The sequence below is a fragment of the Bombyx mandarina genome, chromosome 08, assembly GCF_030267445.1.
Source record: "Bombyx mandarina strain Sakado chromosome 08, ASM3026744v2".
NCBI classification, from domain to species: Eukaryota; Metazoa; Arthropoda; class Insecta; order Lepidoptera; family Bombycidae; genus Bombyx; species Bombyx mandarina.
In genome coordinates this window covers 4912021-4921299 of record NC_143215.1, presented here as the reverse complement: position 1 = coordinate 4921299, position 9279 = coordinate 4912021, and the positions used below count along the sequence as shown (strand labels likewise).

The 9279-nt window shown below is 48.5% G+C and overlaps 1 pseudogene; it reads left to right on the top strand.

Annotated features, from left to right (window-relative positions):
* The first annotated feature begins 902 nt into the window (after positions 1-902).
* Positions 903-2884, top strand: LOC149502468 (uncharacterized; annotated as a pseudogene).
* Positions 2885-9279: the final 6395 nt, after the last annotated feature.

Below are 9279 nucleotides of genomic sequence, written 5' to 3'. Positions count from 1 at the left end.
AGTTTTTTTATAGGTTGCGTTTACACCAGCAATTTGGGTGAAAATTATTTGCGTACTCTCTCAAAATTTACGGAAGATCTCCTAAAAACGGAATTAATAAGCATTGTATAGTCGATCGTGCACATTTTCGGCTCGATGGAATTGTTTTAATCAGGTCTTATATTACTCCAGAGAGTTCGGTTCGTTTGTTGAAAACGTTCGTGCCTAAAACTAAAATATATTCAAATTGTTAAAACTCAAAACTCAAATAATTTCTTTTGTTATGAAAGTACCTAATGCTAATCGTATTTATTCGTATTAATTTCGGTTGCTGCACTGGACATCAATTGCAGACCCCTATGTTCGGCAGTAGACAGTGGACAGGCTGAAATGATGATGATGATGATTTTCGGTTCGTACATAAACGTATTTAAATAAAAACGGATTGTGTGGTGTTATGAAACCACGGTAAAAGTGGAACTTTTTTTCACATTAAAGACATTTAACTCTGACAAACAACATTTACATTAAACGCTGACAAAAACAAACAAAATAGCGTGGAGCACTGGCACAAATGAGTAATAGTCTATACACTATACGGTCATTCCGATCCAAGCACTCGCCGCGTGCTGACGTGCTCATTGTTCGTTCGATCGCCCGACCTCGGTTCGTGGCACATCTGGTGTCCAAGTGTTTTCTCGGAAGTGACTACCTGTGCTAATTGCGTCGCACCGCCGTTTGTGAACGGGCGGACCCCTAAATTCCTGGAATTCGTTCGGCAACTTAGTGGCCCGTTTGTGAGCGGACGGTTGTGTGCCGTAATTAATCGTGATTATTATAATCTTGGGGCCTCGCCGTAAGGCGAGTTTGTTTAAAGTCCCGGGGTAGCCCCCCCTGGGCACGTGACAGTTAAAATGGAGTCCATGATCGATCTGTTCGCGGAATTCCTCCGTCTGAGGTACCCGACATTATCGGCCGAATTTTTAGAATTTAAAGCCAATCACGCCGCGAACTCAGAAGCGGTCTCCGTCGCGCCCGCCGCTCCCGTGTCCCCAATACTCGCGAGCAAAGCTCCCGCGTCGATCGCTGCGGTCTCGGTTCCATCCCTGCGCTCATCCGCAGCATACGTCGCGTCCACGCGTTCATCCGCGGCCTCCGTCGCGCCCACGCCGTCCACTGCCCCCGAGCGATCGTCCGTGGCCTCCGTCGCGACCGTCAACCACGCGCTCTCTAAAACGCCCGCCTGCGGGTCGCCCGCGCCTTCCTCTTCATCCGACTCGGAGTCGGACATGGAGGTCGATCCTTCCCCCGCCCCCTCGACTGATGGATTCACAGTAGTCCAAAAAGGTAAGAGGCGCGCTGCGGAAGCCCGAGCTCCCGCGGCCGCCAAAGTAAGCAGAGCCGCGAACGCGTCGTGCCTCCGTCCACCGACCCCCGTTGCTCCGCATGCCCGTGCTACACCGTCGCCGCGTCCGGGAGTACAAAAGAAAATACAAACCCCTCCCCCGGTAATCCTTCAAGAGAAGGCAGCCTGGGAACGAGTTTCCCTGGCCCTTAAGGCCAAAAATATTAATTTCACGAATGCCCGTAACCTCGCGAACGGCATTCAAATTAAGGTTCAAACACCCGACGACCATAGGGCCCTCTCTTCTTACCTCCGTAAGGAGCGTATAAGTTTCCATACGTATACGCTCCAGGAGGAACGCGAACTCCGTGCCGTCATACGTGGCATCCCTAAAGAGTTGGATGCCGAACTCGTCAAGGCCGACCTTCTGGAACAAGGCCTACCAGTAAATTCAGTGCACCGCATGCACACCGGCCGCGGTAGGGAACCATATAATATGGTTCTAGTCGCCCTCCAGCCTACCCCCGAGGGTAAGCAAATTTTTAACATACGGACCGTCTGTAGGCTCTCCGGTATCGCCGTCGAAGCCCCCCATAAAAAAGGCACTCCTAGCCAGTGCCATAACTGTCAACTGTACGGGCATTCTTCCCGTAACTGTCACGCGCGCCCCCGATGCGTCAAGTGTTTAGGCGATCACGCTACGGCCCTATGCACTCGCGATCAAAAAACCGCGACGGAACCGCCTAGCTGCGTCCTGTGTCCAACACAGGTTCACCCCGCAAATTACCGCGGATGCCCCCGAGCCCCGAAAATAAATCGCCGCGTCGCCCGCCAAAACCGCCTCCGAGCTTCCCACCCAGACATCAAAGCCTCGGCACCCTCTGTGTCGCAGGCTAAGCCAGCGTTCGTTCCGGCGCCGGTGCCCAGTGGCTCGGCCTGGGCGAAACCGCTGCCGTACACGAACACGGCTACAACTCCCTTCTCCGCGATTCGTCCCGCCCCCGCGACTCGTCCCACCCCCGCGATACGCCCCTCCCCCGCGAATTTCCCTCCGACAGCGTCCGACAATCTTGCTCTAGCGATCGACTTCTTTCAATCGATTAACTTTGAGCGCGTTAACGCTTTAGGTGACGCCATTCGCTCTGCCTCCACTGCACAACACTTCATCGCCGTTGTGCAAGAATAAGCTGACGTATACGCGTCGTTAAATACGTACGTCCTCCCCTCGCTCCGCCGGTAATCAATGGCGTACATAAGTAGAATAAAGCCCCTATCCGTAACGATAGGATTTTTTAACGCTTACGGTCTCGCAAATCAACGTGATCAGGTTTGTGATTTTTTGCGTGACCATCAAATTGACATCTTTTTGGTGCAGGAGACCCTTCTTAAGCCCGCGCGCCGCGACCCTAAAATCGCGAACTATAACATGGTTAGGAACGACAGGCTCACTGCTCGTAGTGGTGGTACCGTCATTTACTATAGACGAGCCCTGCACTGCGTCCCACTCGACCCCCCCGCGCTTTCTAACATCGAAGCATCAGTATGCCGAATCTCACTGACTGGACACGCGCACATCGTTATCGCGTCCGTTTATCTTCCACTGGATAATATCGTTCTAAGCAGCGATATCGAGGCGCTGCTCGGCATGGGAAGCTCTGTCATTCTGGCGGGCGACCTTAATTGTAAACACGTCAGGTGGAACTCGCACACCACAACCCCGAATGGCAGGCGGCTTGACGCGTTAGTCGATGATCTCGCCTTCGATATCGTCGCTCCGCTAACCCCGACTCACTACCCGCTAAATATCGCGCATCGCTCGGATATACTCGACATAGCGTTATTAAAAAACGTAACTCTGCGCTTACACTCGATCGAAGTAGTTTCAGAGTTAGATTCAGACCATCGTCCCGTCGTTATGAAGCTCGGTCGCGCTCCCGATTCCGTTCCCGTCACGAGGACTGTGGTGGATTAGCACACGCTGGGCATCAGCCTGGCTGAATCTGATCCACCATCGCTCCCGTTTAGCCCGGACTCTACCCCGTCTCCTCAGGATACCGCTGAAGCCATAGACATCTTAACGTCACACATCACCTCGACATTAGATAGGTCATCGAAGCAAGTTGTAGCGGAGGACTTTCTTCACCGCTTCAAATTGCCCGACGATATTAGGGAACTCCTTAGAGCTAAGAACGCCTCGATCCGCGCCTACGATAGGTATCCTACCGTGGATAATCGTACTCGAATGCGTGCCCTACAACGCGACGTAAAGTCTTGCATCGCCGAAGTCCGAGATGCCAGATGGTCTGATTTCTTAGAAAGACTCGCGCCCTCCCAAAGGTCTTACTACCGCTTAGCTCGTACTCTCAAATCGGATACGGTAGTAACTATGCCCCCCCTCGTAGGCCCCTCAAGCCAACTCGCGGCGTTCGATGATGATGAAAAAGCAGAGCTGCTGGCCGATACACTGCAAACCCAGTGCACGCCCAGCACTCAATCCATGGACCCTGTTCATGTAGAATTAGTAGACAGTGAGGTAGAACGCAGAGCCTCCTTGCCACCCTCGGATGCGTTACCACCCGTCACCCCGATGGGAGTTAAAGACTTGATCAAAGACCTACGTCCTCGCAAGGCTCCCGGTTCCGACGGTATATCTAACCGCGTTATTAAACTTCTACCCGTCCAACTCATCGTGATGTTGGCATCTATTTTCAATGCCGCTATGGCGAACTGTATCTTTCCCGCGTTGTGGAAAGAAGCGGACGTTATCGGCATACATAAACCCGGTAAACCAAAAAATCATCCGACGAGCTACCGCCCGATTAGCCTCCTCATGTCTCTAGGCAAACTGTATGAGCGTCTGCTCTACAAACGCCTCAGAGACTTCGTCTCATCCAAGGGCATTCTCATCGATGAACAATTCGGATTCCGTACAAATCACTCATGCGTTCAACAGGTGCACCGTCTCTCGGAGCACATTCTTGTGGGGCTTAATCGACCAAAACCGTTATACACGGGAGCTCTCTTCTTCGACGTCGCAAAAGCGTTCGACAAAGTCTGGCACAATGGTTTGATTTTCAAACTATTCAACATGGGCGTGCCGGATAGTCTCGTGCTCATCATACGGGACTTCTTGTCGAACCGCTCTTTTCGATATCGAGTCGAGGGAACCCGCTCCTCCCCACGACCTCTCACAGCTGGAGTCCCGCAAGGCTCTGTCCTCTCACCCCTCCTATTTAGCTTATTCGTCAACGATATTCCCCGGTCGCCGCCGACCCATTTAGCTTTATTCGCCGACGACACGACTGTTTACTATTCTAGTAGAAATAAGTCCCTAATCGCGAAGAAGCTTCAGAGCGCAGCCCTAGCCCTAGGACAGTGGTTTCGAAAATGGCGCATAGACATCAACCCATCGAAAAGTACTGCGGTGCTATTTCAGAGGGGAAGCTCCACACGGATTTCCTCCCGGATTAGGAGGAGGAATCTCACACCCCCGATTACTCTCTTTAGACAACCCATACCCTGGGCTAGGAAGGTCAAGTACCTGGGCGTTACCCTGGATGCATCGATGACATTCCGCCCGCATATAAAATCAGTCCGTGACCGTGCCGCGTTTATTCTCGGTAGACTCTACCCCATGATCTGTAAGCGGAGTAAAATGTTCCTTCGGAACAAGGTGGCACTTTACAAAACTTGCATAAGGCCCGTCATGACTTACGCGAGTGTGGTTTTCGCTCACGCGGCCCGCACACACATAGACACCCTTCAATCCCTACAATCCCGCTTTTGTAGGTTAGCTGTCGGGGCTCCGTGGTTCGTGAGGAACGTTGACCTACACGACGACCTGGGCCTCGAATCAATTCGGAAATACATGAAGTCAGCGTAAGAACGATACTTCGATAAGGCTATGCGTCATGATAATCGCCTTATCGTTGCCGCCGCTGACTACTCCCCGAATCCTGATCATGCAGGAGCCAGTCACCGTCGACGCCCTAGACACGTCCTTACGGATCCATCAGATCCAATAACCGTTGCATTAGATGCCTTCAGCTCTAATACTAGGGGCAGGCTTAGGGACCCCGGTAACCGTACTCGTCGAACTCGACAAAGAGGTCGACGTGCAACCTAACCCATGCATCAGCCCGCTGAGTTTCTCGCCGGATCTTCTCAGCGGGTCGCGATTCCGATCCGGTAGTAGATTCATTCGCGAAACAATTGCTCTTGAGTTGTTAGGTCTCCTTCGGAGGTGCTCGGGCAGTTGTTGGCAAATCCCGCCCCTCTTGGCTGAGCCTTTGCTCGCCCACCTGTCCTGGTGAAACTGGAGAGGCCTTCGGGCCACCAGTAAACTTTCAATCATAAAAAAAAAGAAAAAAAAAAAACTATACGGTAAGCTGCTGCGAACTATAGGCGCCGCCATATTGACCTTGGCTGCTCTGACGAGCGCCTTTCGCTTTATCCCTACTCCGCGGCCGACCGTCACGCGACATGCAACACACAGACGAAAAAGTTTGAGACGATGTAATAAAAGTTTCACTTTAATAACGAATTTAGGATACTTCACATGTTATTATATTGTGGACTATATTTGTGATACAATAAAGTCCACGATATGTAACAAAAATAAAGGTTTCATGGTTAAAACTAGACGTCATAACTATTTCTGTGCCGGGTTACCTCACACAGGTAATATCTCAGTTTAATCAGAAAGTTCTTAGAAGTTTTCAGTAGATATGAAAATGAGACTGAATTCAAACATTGGGATCGCTTGCTGCAATTCTCTCATTAATTCTCCGGCTATGAAGTATTGAAGCCATCCTGGTATTGAAGCGACCGTGTTTTGAAGTTGTTGGGAATTGTTGAACTATTCACACTGTTCTCGATTATTTAATCGATTATTTTTAATTTATTATCGTATTGTAGAAGATAAAAGATTCGTATGTGCAATCTCTCAGATTATTTGCACTGATAGTTCTTTTTTTATGATTGAAAGATTACTGGTGGCCCGGAGGCCTTTTCAGTTTCACCAGGACAGGTGCGCGAGCAAGGGCTCAGCCAGAAGGGATGGGATTTGCTAATAAATGCTCGAGCGCCTCCTAAGGGGACATAACAACTCAAGAGCAGCTACTTCGCGAATGAATCTACTACCGGATCGAAATCGCGACCTTCTGGGAAGATTCGGCGAGAAAATCAGCGGGGCGGATAGTACTATGGAACACTGTTTCTTCAAATCTCACACATTTATTTAACTATTTTTCTTGTACACAAAACCAAGTTTATTGCTGCGCTATTGACGTTTTATGTAACCAAATAGTGGACAACAGAACGTAATTATATTCTGCAATTAAAAATTAAGGATTTCAAATAATATACATACGTTATAAATAATATGATGGGTAAATTATTTGTGCATTGTTACTTTGTACGAACGAAATGGTAGCATTAAAACAGGTCGCAGCCACCATGAACAAACGGCGCGGCGCGGAGATGAAATCTTTGCTTGCGAACGCAAACGTTGCGAAAGTATCGCGTCGTTACACAAGTAACAAAACATAGGGAATCCGTGTCATTTCGACAAACACAACGAAATTTCTGTAAAATTCATTGTGTAATCTGTCTTAATGTTACACCGAAACGTAAAAACTGGCATGAGAAGAACAACAAAAATGGTTCGCTTCTCATCACATAACAGCCCTAGAAACGTCCTTACGGATCCATCAGACCTTCACCTTCAGCTCTAAAACTAGGAGCTAGGATTAGGGACCCCAGTATTCGTACTTGTCGAACTTAAAGAGTTCGACGTGCAACCTAACCTAAACATCAGCCCGCTGAGTTTCTCGCCGGATCTTCTCAGCGGGTCGCGATTCCGATCCGGTAGTAGATTTGTGGCGGTAGCCATCATACAACGCAAGATATTTGATAGATGCCTTAATCTCGCTTACGACATTTTCAAGTTAAGTTCGCATATATACAAGTTCCGAACAACAACGTTCAGACCGTCGGTCTACCGAGCAAATATCACTCGCTCGGTGGAAGATCTTCCCTTTGTCGTTTAAGTATCCCCAAACGAAGAATTCGCGAATATTCGCAAAGCAGCTGCCCTTGAATTGTTAGGTCTCCTTTAGAGGCGCTCGGGCTGTTAGCAAATCCCACCCCTCCTGGCTGAGCCTTCACTCGCCCACCTGCCCTTCATTCATAAAAAAAACATTACATAACATTGAGGGTATCAAATTACCCGGAATGGTCTCTTAGTTCGTTATCCATACTGTATCTTGCAGAACCCAATTTTTCTAATGAAATACGTACTTAAGAAATGTTCACGATTGAATTCCACGGTAAAGGAATAGCATCGTGTAATAAAATTCAAACCCGCAAAATTATAAATTGCGTAATTACTGGTGGCAGGACCTCTTGTTAGTCTGCACGGGTAGGTACCACCACCCCGTCTATTTCTGCCGTGAAGCAGTAATGTGTTTCGATTTGAAGGGTGGAGCAGCCGTTGTAAATATACTGAGACTTTAAAATGCATATCTCAAAGTGGGTGGTGGCATTTACGTTTTAGATGTCTATGGGCTCCAGTAACCACTTAACACCAGGTGGGCTATGAGCGCATCCACTCATCTCCTATTTATATTTGTCGCTTTAGACGAGTTAGCAGTAGTAATAATCGAGTAAGTTGAGGAATTTATTTATACGGTATAAAAACAAGTAGGTACGGTCAGACACACGCAATCCTATAGCTTCAAATGTTGAACTTTAAAATCGTAAGGTTGTCACTAACTATATAGGCGATTAAAATTGATTTAAAATTGTCATAAGCATTACTCTTCGGTGTGATATGGTACTAACTCGCGCTTTGTCATTCTCATACGTCGCATGCACACACTCTAACGGACAAATTGTGTCTGTTCACATTTATTTAAGGTACCTTTTCAACGGTAATGTACCGTGCGCGTCTAATCGTGGAAATCTTGATACTTGGTTACGATTCATTTCTCGTTCTAGACGAATTACTGTGGAACTGTGCATTTTATGTGTAGAAACTGTAAGTAATGCAACACCTATGAGACTTTTACCTCGTCTATCTTTTGTTGGATTTTTTTCATGTGTAATTATAGTGGTTATAGTATTTTCTTTGGTTTTGACGAGTTGTGTTGTGTGTAAATAATAAAACTGCTTTCGTTGCTGTCGACTAATAACTACGAAAACTGTAAAAAATTCGAAACGCTGTAAATAATTATATCTATCTATCTATATATATATATTGGAGTATTTCCACTTTCGGGTAGCGACATGGTAAGCGGGCGGTCTTCGTAAGTCAATCAAACCAGAAATGAACTCAGAGCGTATATTACGCAGGAGCGTTCCGTCCGACACGGCGACTCGCTCGCTTCTGAGCTCGAGAGTTTTTTTTTTTTCCTACCTATGCTGATAGCCTTGAGAGGCTATTTCAGCGTACCCTAGCTTGTGTAGGTGAGCTCGCGGGGCTCAAACCGGAGAATTGCTAACAGCGCCCTAGCAAGAGCAGTGCTTCGCAGAATCTACCACCGGATCGGAAGCGCGACCCACTGAGAAGATCCGGCGAGAAACTCAGTGGGCTGTGTCTGTGGGTTAATTCGCTCGTCGAGCCCTTCGTCGCAAGCGACGGGTTCGACGAGGACGGTGATCGGTGCTTGTATTGCCTAAAAGCACCGTTAATGGATCAGGAGGATCCGTGATGACGTGCTTTGGGCGACGTCGACGGTTTACCAAACGGTCTACAGGATCGGGTATGTAGTTTCCGGCGGCCACGACAAGAGGGTTCTCATGTCGTGCCGTCTTCTCAAAGTGGCGCAGCGATGCCGACTGTAGATACTTACTGACGGGGTCGAGCTCCAGGTCATCGTGGAGGTCCACGTTCCTCTGGAACCATGGTGCTCCGACGGCTATCCTGCAGAATCGGGATTGTATAACCTGAAGGG